The following is a 12,797-nucleotide window of genomic DNA, read 5'->3' as shown; positions in this document are numbered from 1 at the left end:
GGGATTTTTTTTCTCCGTCCACCAATTATGGCACTTGTACAGCGGAACACGCCCTTTGAAGTCAAGCTTCTTGCGTATTTATGGAGTATCGATACAGGTTTAGAATGTCAACTCCCTCTGGAAGTTGTCCCATTGATGTGGGGGAATTTAATAGCATCAATATTGAACTATTTTTATATCAATTTCATAAAGTTTATTTAAGGATGCCATGAATATTTTGTTGTAAGTAGGGGGATTTTGGGTGGAAAAAAAAGAAGGGAGCATACAAAGGCAATAAGAGAAAAGGATTTTATTTTTTTAACTTGCATTATCTGATTGAATATTAAATGTTCTGCTTACATGATAAGATAAGATTAGGATGAAAATGGTGCATTTGGCATGTAAAAAAAGTTTTGATAACTGGTTTTTACCAGATCGCTATGTTTAACTAGTTTTCCTGGATAGTTTACCATTTAGACTTGTCTCCAAATTTTGACCCTGTGACCAAGCGGGCTCCTTCCATCTTAAAGACCGAGTGTAGTCAGAATAATTTAGGATAGCTTGAACTAATAATTAACAACACAAAATTTGATTCTTTTTAAACCAAGTGTGAATAACCTGATATTAAGCTGTCATAAAATAATGAAGATGAATTTAGTATGTCTTAATGACCAGTCATAAAATATGATGTTTATGTACTTAACCAGGTCCTAACTTTAAAATTATCCTGACTGATGGCTTAAGAATTGATAGTGTAAATGGGAGGGGTATTAATTATCTATTTGTCGTCTATTTTCAGAAGTGTACGACAGACGTATCAAGTTACATCATGGACTGACAGCCCAGGGCCACCTTCGATCATGAAAGTCATTTGTTAAAAAAAATACTAAAAAATACGGTAAACTATTTCAAATATTTATTTTGTACATCAATAAACAGATTATAATGTTTTAGTTACGAAAGTATGTTTCTCTGCAAACTGATTTTTTCTCTCGATTAGGGAGTAGAGAAATGTGTCCTCGACAAGTTCATGATTGCTTTTGTAAAAAGAATGAATATTTTTAGCAACAGAGTAGTGCCCCTTTAATTGTTAGTTCAAATGAAATTGCCAGTCTCCGATCATATCAGTTACTATTAAATTGTTAATTACATTTTCATGCTTGTATCAAGTTATTTGCTCTAAACTTGAGAAATAAAGATGAAAATTTTAAAGAATACCAACAAAAGTGACATTTCTCTTTTGCCCTCACGCTGAAACTTGACCAAAATGTTTTTGTACCTATTTCCTTTTGCGATAAAATGAATCAGTCAGCTTTCTTGTTGTGGGAGTGTTAGAGTCATCTACTGTTTCTGTTACGTCAAATTTTCGCCTTCCGGTCATAGTAATGCTTTACTACAAAATTAAAGACAAGGTGCGTAGGAAGTTGCTTGAAATACAGGCAGTCAAATTACACAAATGTGGTATGCAATAACACAAATTGAAACAAAACACTAAACATTATATGGGAATATTTTTGCTGTTTGTACTTAATACAGGTAAACTGTTACACAATTCATACAGTCAATGTAAGCTGATCGTACTGCAAAACTAATTAACAATTTTAATATGTATTGTGTAGCCAAAACTAATTTAACTTTCATCAGAATCTGAGTTAAAATTACCTGTTTACATGTATCTGACATGCATGTTGATTATGTATTTCATGATGATGCAAGAACTTCTTATAACAAAAGAAAACTCCTCGAGTTTCAATGTAAATGTTATAGAAACCCTGCTTGTATATCGATTCCCAAACATTCGGTCCGAACATTACGTGAACTTGTCATTTTCCGGTCTTGAACCGCAGGGTAATATTGTTTTCAGAGGTGAGATCCAGTGGTTTACTTTTCACAATACGAGTACTCGTGTGGTTAGACTCAGTAGATTGAAATGTTCACCGCCTAGATTGTATTTCCCTACTCCCTCTCCAGTTATTCTTAATGATCTGAAATACGGAGACAATTTATTTTGCTATTTCATGTTATAAGGCATCCGCAGTATCATGAAGATCATCAAGTCAGAATAACAAAAATCATGGCTGATATTTAAGAAGCATGTTTGGGTTTCGACAAATTTCTTGTGGTTTTTACTAAAAAACTACATTGTTTCTTTTTTAAACAAATTCCATTTTGTTTGTATCAGTAAGAAATTTTTAAATATCAAACTTTAAGTGTAATAAAGTTCAAAGTCATTGTATGAGATGGAGAGTTTTTCGTAGAGTTATAACATCTATTGGTAATGGAATATTTTAAGAAGTTTCCCCTCTTAAGTTTAATGGGATTGGAGCAAAAAAATATTGTATATATTTATTGAAAATTAAAAAGTGTGTCTCATTTAATGTGTTTATTATATTTATATTTTGTTTGACATAAGCATCTAGTTTTTTGATTGACATAAGCACCTAGTAATGAGAGTTTTTTTAGAACTGAACATAAAGCGTAGATGCCATACAAAAATTGTCAGTTGAGGGGCATATAGCATGCATTACCAGCTTTTACATGACTAAATGTCAACTTTACATCTTTCGTGTGTCCGTCGGTTGCACAGTACATGATTTTGTCATTATTGTTCCTTTGATTCGACTCCGTTTTTCTAAATTTATTCATAAATTCAAGTTTCAAGTTGACAAATAGGTAATAAATAAGTGATGTTTTAATAATCGTTACTTATAATTAAAATACAAAACGGTACAAATAAATGGTTTTATGATGACATGTTGTTTTATTTCAAGTGTCAAGAATTTACGAAGATGACATGAAATCATAGAGGTCACGAATGCCCTCATTTTTTTTTTGGCTTTTGTCGAACCATTGTCTAAATTTGATATTTATCCCAAAGACGCGCGTTAAATACATGTATAGTAGAAATCCAAATACAGTCCGTGTAAGTCACTACTTAGGCGAACTACCAAAGCAGAATTAATGTAACTATTATATTACCATTTAATATGAAATGAATTTCAGTATGATATTTTAAAAAGAAAAACAAATTAATTTCTTACATGAGAAACTTGAATGATTGAGTTGTAACTGGAAAGTTTACGCACCAAATTAGGTGAAAATATAGTGAATCATCCAAATTTTTCTTCAATGAATTTGTAATTAAGTTTTCATGTTATTACGACTTTATTTACATCAATGATTGTTACTTTTTTGTCAAAATAACCTTTTACTTCATTGATAAAACTGTGTAATTTTTGTTTCGATGGCTTTGGCGAATAACTAATGATGTAAATTTAAAATGTCATCTATAAATTTTAATGTAATATCGGTACACTATAGAATATATTTTATGTAACAAGTTTGATAAACATCTGTTAAGATAATGAAGTGAAGCTATCTTTGTATAAATCAAACACTGTGAGAGAGTGGAAAGCATGCATTTTCCAGGTTTTTGAGAATTTTAGAAAGTTTTCAGTAATCTAGTGGTTATCACCTGTTAACAGGAGTGACAGTGCTGTCGAAAACATCTGTATGATAGTTGCAGGCAGCGGCTGCATGTTCCTACATGATAGTAACTCAATGATGACGTAATAACAGAAAAGTTTCTAATCTGGAAAAAATAAATCTGTTATAATAAATTGTTTCAAAATTTGACTGAAATTTTACAAAATTACAATTATTTTTATGATTGGGCTGATGAATGGGGTAATTAGTTCAAATGATTGAATTGTGACTTTAAACATGTTTTGACATTCTGTGTGATAGGTGGAATTCTTAGATCATCTAAAAACTTTTTTTTTCTAGAGGTATGATGGTCTAGATAGATCTCAAGTATATCAATTTGTTTGTTTGTTTTACGTTACCAACATTATTTACTCAATTTTTATTTCTTGATTAATATTTATATAGAATCTCAATGCTTTATTACTTGGCTTAACATTGTCAAAATACAAAAAAAAACGTTATTGAATTATTACCGTAAACCTTGTTTTATATTTTTATGCCACCGCAGCATCTGCGATGCGGTGGCATATAGCGATTCACCTGTGTGTGTGTGTGTGTGTTTGTGTGTGTGTTTGTGTGTGTGTTATATAGATTATATAGTGAACTTAAAAAATCTTCTTGTGAAAAACCACTAGTCCAATTTCAACCAAACTTGGCAGGATTGTTCCTTGGGTGAAGGGCTTCCAAAGTTGTTCAAAGAATTTCATTCCATGCAGAAATCTGGTTGCCATGGCAACCAAAAGGAATTATAAGAATAAATTTAAAAAATCTTCTTGTAAAGACCCAAAAGGCCTAGAGCTTAGATATTTTGCATAAGGCATTGTCTGGTAGACATCTAACAAGATTGTTCAAATTATAGCCCTGGGGTCAAAATTGGCCCCGCCCCGAGGGTCATTGATTTTCACTATGTACATATAGTAAAAACTTAAAATACCTTCTTGTAAAAACCCAAAAGGCCTAGAGCTTAGATATTTTGCATAAGGCATCTTCTGGTAGACCCTTACCAAGATTGTTCAAATTATAGCCCTTGGGTCAAAATCGGCCCCGCCCCGGGGTCATTGATTTTCACTATATGTACATATAGTAAAAACTTAAAACACCTTCTTGTAAAGACCCAAAAGGCCTAGAGCTTATATATTTTGCGTAAGGCATTGTCTGGTAGACCTCTACCCAGATTGTTCAAATTATAGCCCTGGGGTCAAAATCGGCCCCGCCCCGGGGGTCATTGGTTTTCCTTATATGTATATAGTAAAAACTTATAGTAAAAACTTCAAAAAAAATTCTTCTAGCAATTGACAAATGCTAGAGGTTAGATATTTTGCATGAAACATTGTGTAGTAAACCTCTAGCAAGATTGTTCAAATTATAGCCCTGGGGTCAAAATTGCCCCCGCCCTTTGGGTCATTGATTTCAATATATACATATAGTAAAAAATAAATAAATCTTATTGTCTGAAGGTACAAGGCTTAGAGCTTTAATATTTGTTAAATTATATCATCTGAAGGTACTCTACAAAAGTTATTCAAATTTTGCCTCTTGTGTCAAAATTAGCCCCGCCCCCTGGTGGCCATAGGTTTTCCTTATATGTATATAGTACAAACTTAAAAAATCATCTTCTCTAAATTTACAAAGGCTAGAGTTAAGATATTTTGCATGAAACATTGTGTAAGGAACCTCTGGCAAGATTGTTCAAATTATAGCCCTGGGGTCAAAATTGGTTCCGCCCCGGGGGTCATTGATTTTCATTATGTACATATAGTTAAAAAAATAAAAAATATTTTTGTCTGAAGGTACAAGGCATAGAGCTTTGATGTTTGATATATAATATCATTTATAGGTCCTCTACCAAAGTTGTTCAAAATTTTCCCCTGGTGTCAAAATTGGCCCTGCCCGGGGGCAGTGATTCTCATTTTGTACACATAGTAAAAACAGAAAATAAAACAAATGTTTTCTGAATGGGAGAAAGCTATAGCTTAGATATTTGACTTGAAATGTTGTTTGGTGGACCTGTATCAAAATTGTTTTGAATTAAACCCTTGGGTCAAAATTATGCCTTGCCCAAGGGGACAGTGACCTACTTTCTTGTCCTTTGATGTACAGCAATGACATTTTGACCATGTGCACAGTTTTAGTTGTAAAATTGAACTTTGTTATCAGGTGACCTAGATTTTGATGATGTGACCTACTTTCTTGTCCTTTGGTGTACAGCTATGAAATTTGAACCATGCGGTGGCATAGCATTTTTCTCAAATGCAATCTTGTTTTATTATTATTTTTTTTTTAGGAAAAATTTATTCTCTCTGTAGGATCAAAAACAATTTACAACAGTTAATATGCAATTTTTTTGCACTGTCTGAATAAAGAGGGGTTGGTACTTCAAGCACTGCATAAAACTTCAATTAAAAAGAAATGTAAGGCATTTTAATAATAAATATATCAAATTTTTATTTGCTTTTGTGTAATGTATAATGTATTAGAGAATATGTTTGAGCATGCCCAATTTCACATTGAGGCAAATGTAACAAAAACTTATGATAATGTTTATATCAGATACTTTAATGTGGAAATTGGAGCTCTCTCGCATGAGGTAGATAGAAATCTCGTGCATGCAATTCAAAGAAAAAAAAAGTCAAGTTACAAAATGAGAAATGAAGTTGGAACAGTCTGAGAAAATGCAGATATTGCCGTTTACAAAGCATGATAATAATATTACAGTTAGTTAATACATCTGGAATAGGCCAACCTATTTTCTTTTTGGTTACCTGTTTGTGAAAATGATGAAAATTAAAAATATTCTATATTTAACCTTTGGTGGGCCTTTGCAGTGTCATCAAACACTTCATCATTTTTACACTCTTTACATTTGCAATGAAAGACTTGCTTTTTGCTTTTCTTTGAAATTCGACTAATCCATTATGTTGTTACAATCAATTCCAATACCAATATGCTAAAAATGATAAGTCTAAAACCTAAGTATATGTTTAGGCTAGCCTGGATCTATATTTGTGGCAAAGGCAAATCACACTTGTTGCTTTTGTTCAGAGAGTTAAGACGATACGGCCTGATCTGAAGATGTCATTGGACCTGATTTCTTTGTGGAGGTACATGACAGAAAACCAAGCAAAACAAGATAAATATATTTTGATTCACGGAGACAGTATTTACTATTTGTTAAAAACATTGTAGACTTGTTTGAAATTTAAAAGATATAAAAATGTCATTTGACATCACTTAATGATAAACACCCCTATCTTATTTTGTGGATGGAAAAATAATAAAATGTTTAAAATTCTTTCTCTCTCTCGACTTTGATTTATTCCAGAAACATTTATTGATGGCCAGTTCTTGAGATTACACGTGTTTTTCTAAATTTTAATGTTCACTCCAGCATTTTCAGTGTTTAAAGGGTACAAAAATTTTTCATATTTTACATTTAATGTTAAAATGACTGCAGAAAAAAAGAACAGAGAGCACTTCAAGGGACGAAAAGTAAATGAAGATAAAAAAAGGCCATTTTATTTTTGAGTCTTATATTATAAAACCATTACGATATCAAAGTTTTGTGTCTGTGAAATTATAAAATGAAAATTCCCAGCCGAAAGGTAAGGTTAGGGGTAAGATTTATGGGGGATTGAAACTAGCTCAAAAACAGGATCTAGATTTCTTGTATTGACAAGAAAGTGAATACATTTCCATATTATGAAAAAAAAGGTAAATATTTTAATTGCAAAACAAGTGCTGTAATGTTCTAAACATTTGATCTCATGCACAATGTCCAAATTGAATTCTTGAAAATTTTGTAAAGGTATCTTAGAATGTTTGTTGGTATTTGGTACTATGCTATGTTTCTGATATACATACATGTTCCTAATAATGTTAACAAGTGATTTGTTTGTTTGTTATTCCGGGTATTTGATATTCTTAGAATTGAATCAGCAAGATTTCTAAGGCATTTCTGTATGGAATTTGTAATGGTTTTGTTGTTATGTTACTTTGAAAATTGGAACTGTCCATTTACGGTTTCAGAGAGTTCAATTTAAAAATTGTGGTTCTGTTCTTTTATACATAGGGTCAGTTATTATTGTTGTTAAATATTCAGATAACTGGTTAATCTCTTTACTGTTGTTAAAATAAATCATATTGTGGGGCTTTTTGATAGATGTTACTAAGGCAGGTATCTTTTACAGTTTGTTTTCTATGTCTAGACATTAAATGACTACCTGTAAATGATTTTACCATTTGTCTGTCAACAAACTTCTCTAACCTTTAATATCTGGGCTTGTTGAGGATTTTGATATATGGATATAATATATAAAATCAGAGAAAAGATAAAAAAGATGTACAAATTGTCGACCAATCCCTGAATGTCTATAGTTGAAAAAGTTAAGGGTTAATTTTTCGCCCGACGCCATGATTTATTTCTCCGAGGTTATTGATAAAGATCTAATCACATTGATACTGAAGTAAATTCGTGCCTTATCAGTAAAATTATGTGTTAGCATTACATAATATTTATATTTTGCAATTTTTTTGTATAATTTCAGCTTTCAGAAGTCGGGGAGAAACGTTGACATGTTTTGTTAAGGCCACACGCACATCGTCTGATGGCTTTCTTGATATAGATACATCATTTTGACAGTGAACGAGGTATGTGCATTGATAATCAATTAGTAAATGACATTAATTAAAATTCTCACGGAGAGAAGCAGTTTCACCAGGTTTTTGTGCGAATTAATTTGACTGGGATATGAGTAATTTGAACCGATTTTTGTGTTTGATTTTTTTCTCGCCCTCTCAATTTGACAGTACATACAGAGGTCATAAACCATAAAAAAAAATTTTTTTTTAAATGCACAATATTTAAGGAATGAAATAAATATGTCAAAACACACATAAACATGAATAAAGTGGGATCAACAAGAAGTCTTTGCACTATTACTCATAATAATATTGTCTACATTTGCACTTTTCCATTGGGAAATGCACTTATGACGTCGGCACTGCGGTGACACTTGCCTCCTATCAGCATCAAAGCAGTCTCAATATATTGTTTAGAAAATTTCGGGAGCTGACGATTTTTGATAGAACCGTGACTTCTAAACTGATAAGGAACAGCGGGTAAAAAACAATGCCCCAACAAATGATGTTTTCCACTTACTTTGTAATTTATTCTTAATGAGATATAATTCTCTCCTGCGGAGTAAGGGAATGCTCTCTGACATGCATTGTAATTCACGGTTGGATATTGCACAAAAATTCAACTGAAAGTAAACGACTGAAATATGGTAATAACCACCTGTTTCTTCCAATTTAATATTTAATTAATTTTCTTTCCTCATTTGCACATGTTATGCAAGAGAGGGTCTAGTGCAGGTGTATGCATCTTGGTGGATTGTCTGCAGCCAAACTATTCTGTCTACATAAGCCTTTTAGCGTCTGCTGCCACCAGTATGTCTACTTGTTTACAAATAATGTGATTATCACAGCTGGATACCCTCTAAACGTAAATAGAAACCATTTAAAAAAATGCAAGTATTTCGCTTGTTCGCTCAACAGGCACTTGTGGTAACATACAGTAGAATTAATATATCAAACTGTATATCTTAAATCGCCACCCTCCATACATCATGCACATACTATATTAACTTATGACTAACCTTGATTGCGGTGCTCTAATTTTTTTATTTCGTTTAAAAGCTACGGTTTCTCAAAATCTTCCAATTACTCATTTGACATTGATATAAGAGAATATTAATTAGCGACAACTTTTAAATGTTCAAGCTCATCCATAAAGTTCAACAACGCCAACCGCTCAAAAACTCTAATTAACATATTAACAACGCATTTTAATTTACAACTTTTTCACTGGTTTTACTGTACATAGCAATTCATTTGTTTTCTATATAGCAATTAAAGATGCAGATTTCATGTTAAAAGTAAACAAAACAAACAAAAGAAACAATTATTTACAGTTAAGATGACACATCTTTTATAATTGTTAAAACTTTGCCAACATTACAAAGAAGTGTTTAAATGACAAAAAGTTTTATGCATGACCTTTGAGCACTAGTGGCAGTAATAGCGGGTCTGTTTCGCATCCAGTGTAGAGCAATATCAGAATAAAGTTTCTTGTCAACTAACGTATATTTCAATTACTTCCTGTCAATAACAATGCAGCATTCCATATTCAAAATTGGTCGCAAAATGAGCAGCGCAGGTTCATATTCAAATATAGTTTATGTACATGTATATGTCTATGAACATGATGTAATTTCAAACATTGGTCTTTAATTCTGGCTAATTTAAATATTTACTACTTAATATGTATTTTTGGTCAAATGTTGACAAAAACTTTAACTATCAGTAATAAGTTGCTGGAAAGACACCCACAGCTTGTTTCTTTGTCAATGCAAGAAATCTGTGATTTAACAGCATTCTTAACCCATTCTACGCTTAATATCTTAAATAGATCTAACTAACAGTTACTATACATCATTTTTAGGGAAAATTTCAAAATATGTATTGACTGATTGCAGACAAAGGATGTGTCTGCTTATCTTGGTCTGCACTGGTCATATAGGTAGAATCTGTTGCTTTCAGCAGGCTAAGAATTAATATTGAGTATGGCAAAGTAAAAGGTAAACATAAGTTGGGCAAATCTTGCCTAAAGGATAACGTCTCTTAGTGGTTTAGAAGATAGAAGATTTCGTGTTTATGTCTGACATTCTGTGAGTGTTGAAGCGGATGTCATTTGATGCATTACTTTGCTAATTGAAGACTTAACATCTAAGTCTTCAGTACAACTTTTATGTACAAGATGCGATATTGCATATGGTGCTTTCATGATCCGAAAAATATCGCCTGCCTGGCCAGAGATGAAAATAACTGCCATTGTCGGTCATAAATTTCTATCAGAGGTGTTACTAAGGACAAAAAAATACATCATCCATGAATGATAGAATAGATATGTAAATTTGATTGTTTGTGTAAAACACAGCTGTTTGGTTGAAGACAAACTATGAAAATTTTATTTAATGGTTTTATATAATCCTTTGTATGGTTGTGTTATAGACCAAAGATATTTTGAAAATGTTTTCACAGAAATAATGTCTCGTAATCAGAATTTGTAGGAGCATAAGGAAAGAGGAGAAATGTATATAGGTTTTTTTATTGAATGCAGTTACAATAGAAATAAGAATATATCGTTAAATTCTTTTTGATAGTTCTGATGAAATAAATGTATCGGAAGTTTGATTTAGAGGTAAATTAAAATGCAGAAAATGTCAAATTGCAAAAATTTGTGCAAAAACAGCAATTTTCAGTGCTAATGGTATGCACGAGTTATGTGAGATGTGTTAATTCAAAGGATGATCATGTCAATCAGCCTTTTCACTCACACTTGTCAAAATATTTGTATCTTTCAACGTGTTTAAATTCCGAAGATATCAATACTGATGACATTGATTAATTGATGCGTTTTTTCGCCTCGTGGAAAAACGATCACTCTGCCACGATGAGTAATCACGGTCATAATCTGTAAACAAACTAAATTTCATTTGATCAAGCATCTGTAATAGCTTAATGTTGATATGTTTTATAAATCTTAACAGGTACAATTGACGTAAAACAAAAGAAACGGTTACAGTCGCTTTAGGTTATTCAATAACGACACTGATTTTATCAAATTGCGGTCGTAGAACATTTAACATCAATAGCGGCTTCACCAACTCACCTTTTGAAAGAATTTTGATCGGGATTGACATTTTAAATATATTGTTTAAAACTAATTAGAAATTTATTAATTAGCATTTGGCAGCTCCCCAGATGTTTATTTTGTTGCGATCGTTATCTATACATTGAACTACTATAAACGAAAAAGAATTATAGTAAAATATTTAGGTATTGTAATGTTTAATATATCTCACGCAAATGCCATATACAGCTAAAGATCATTTCATCAGGAACTGTTTGTTTTGTTTTGAGTGTTACAAATCTTTTAAAATCATATCGGATTAAGTTTCATAAAAGTTTGTCAATAAATTTGATTAACCTTTGATCAAGTTTAAGACATGTTTAAGAGGCAAACTGCTTAGTAATACCTTAAGAAATATGGCTTACTCATTTTACACAAGTAAGGACATGGCCTTCTTCAACAATATTTTAAAGAGGTTTGCCTTCAATACAGCAGCACACTTCCAGATTCTTATTATATTTCTGAAATTTTTCTGAAGATTTAATAATTAAAATGTTAGTCTTGTGTATACACTTAATGCAATAAGCTTACCTTAAGCATTAGTTTTTCACAGAAATCACCTGTATGTGTCAAATTTTGCAAAAATACTAGTCTGTTTTTTCTGCTAATAACACAGTAGGAAAACCGTGCTAAAAGAAAACATCCTAATTGTTACAAATGTACTTAGATTGTGTTCTTCAAGCCTATGTGTTATATTTTTCAAAATATATCTACACTTTCAGAAGGCATGCAGCTTTAACTTATACCTTTACTGACTTTTTACATTTACAGGTTGAATGATCAAGTGTAGGTTGTAAATAAGTTTCTTCTAATATTAAATCTTTAAAAAGAAATATGGTTTTCTGTGATTGATTGTCTAAACAATTTTGAAAGTTAAAATATCTTGTCATGTAAGATAGTATATCTTCTTTATATAGTGACAATGCTGTAGTTCCCAGACTTGTTATCCATAAAGAAATATTTGATAATTTATTAAGTCTTTTACTATAAGAAAAGTAGAAAGATGTTTAGGTAACCAAAACCGTTGCAAGAAAGATGCATAATGTTGTGTTGTTCTAACAAAAGAAGAATCAACTGGTAACTTCATTTGGACTTGAATGCATTTTTAAAATTCTTCTTTTCCTACATCCATGTAAAAAATATCCTTGAATCAGCACAACTTCAATGGTAGGTAGTACAATTTAATCATCAAAATCTGTCAGAAATTGAAACATATTGGTGGCAGGCAAATTTTTACAACATAAATTAATCATTAAGACTGAAAGTTTGGAGATATTCACAATGTCTTACATGATTCATACTGAAATTAATATAATTAGCATTATTTGTAACTCCGCATTGATACTTCATCAAGATAGATATTACAACAAAAAATGGGAAAGAAAAAAAAAAAACGGCTTAATTTGCATAATTAGAATTCTATCACCGCAATCTATTTTACACTCATGCAACGATATTAGTCATAATGCCCGATCAAATTAACATTTTCTTGTGACGATTCTCAACAAATTTGTTTATGTACAAGCACCTGTCATTTATCTAGTTGATGTTTAATGAAGTCGTATTTTTTTCATAAGGT

General features: G+C 31.6%; 1 long non-coding RNA gene across 2 annotated transcripts in view; it reads left to right on the top strand.

Moving 5' to 3' along the window:
- LOC132757431 (uncharacterized) overlaps nucleotides 1–12,797 on the top strand; it is a 73,766-nt gene that overhangs the window by 54,175 nt on the left and 6,794 nt on the right. For both annotated transcript variants that reach the window (XR_009629450.1, XR_009629451.1), the window contains 2 exons: nucleotides 779–877; nucleotides 8,010–8,112. This is a non-coding gene — a long non-coding RNA (uncharacterized LOC132757431). The remainder of the gene's footprint in view (nucleotides 1–778; nucleotides 878–8,009; nucleotides 8,113–12,797) is intronic.

The sequence above is a fragment of the Ruditapes philippinarum genome, unplaced genomic scaffold (genome assembly GCF_026571515.1).
Source record: "Ruditapes philippinarum isolate M1 unplaced genomic scaffold, ASM2657151v2 ctg22_1_1_1_1, whole genome shotgun sequence".
In the NCBI taxonomy this organism is placed as follows: Eukaryota; Metazoa; Mollusca; class Bivalvia; order Venerida; family Veneridae; genus Ruditapes; species Ruditapes philippinarum.
The sequence above is the reverse complement of the archived record's forward strand: the minus strand, read 5'-3'. Positions and strand labels throughout refer to the sequence as shown.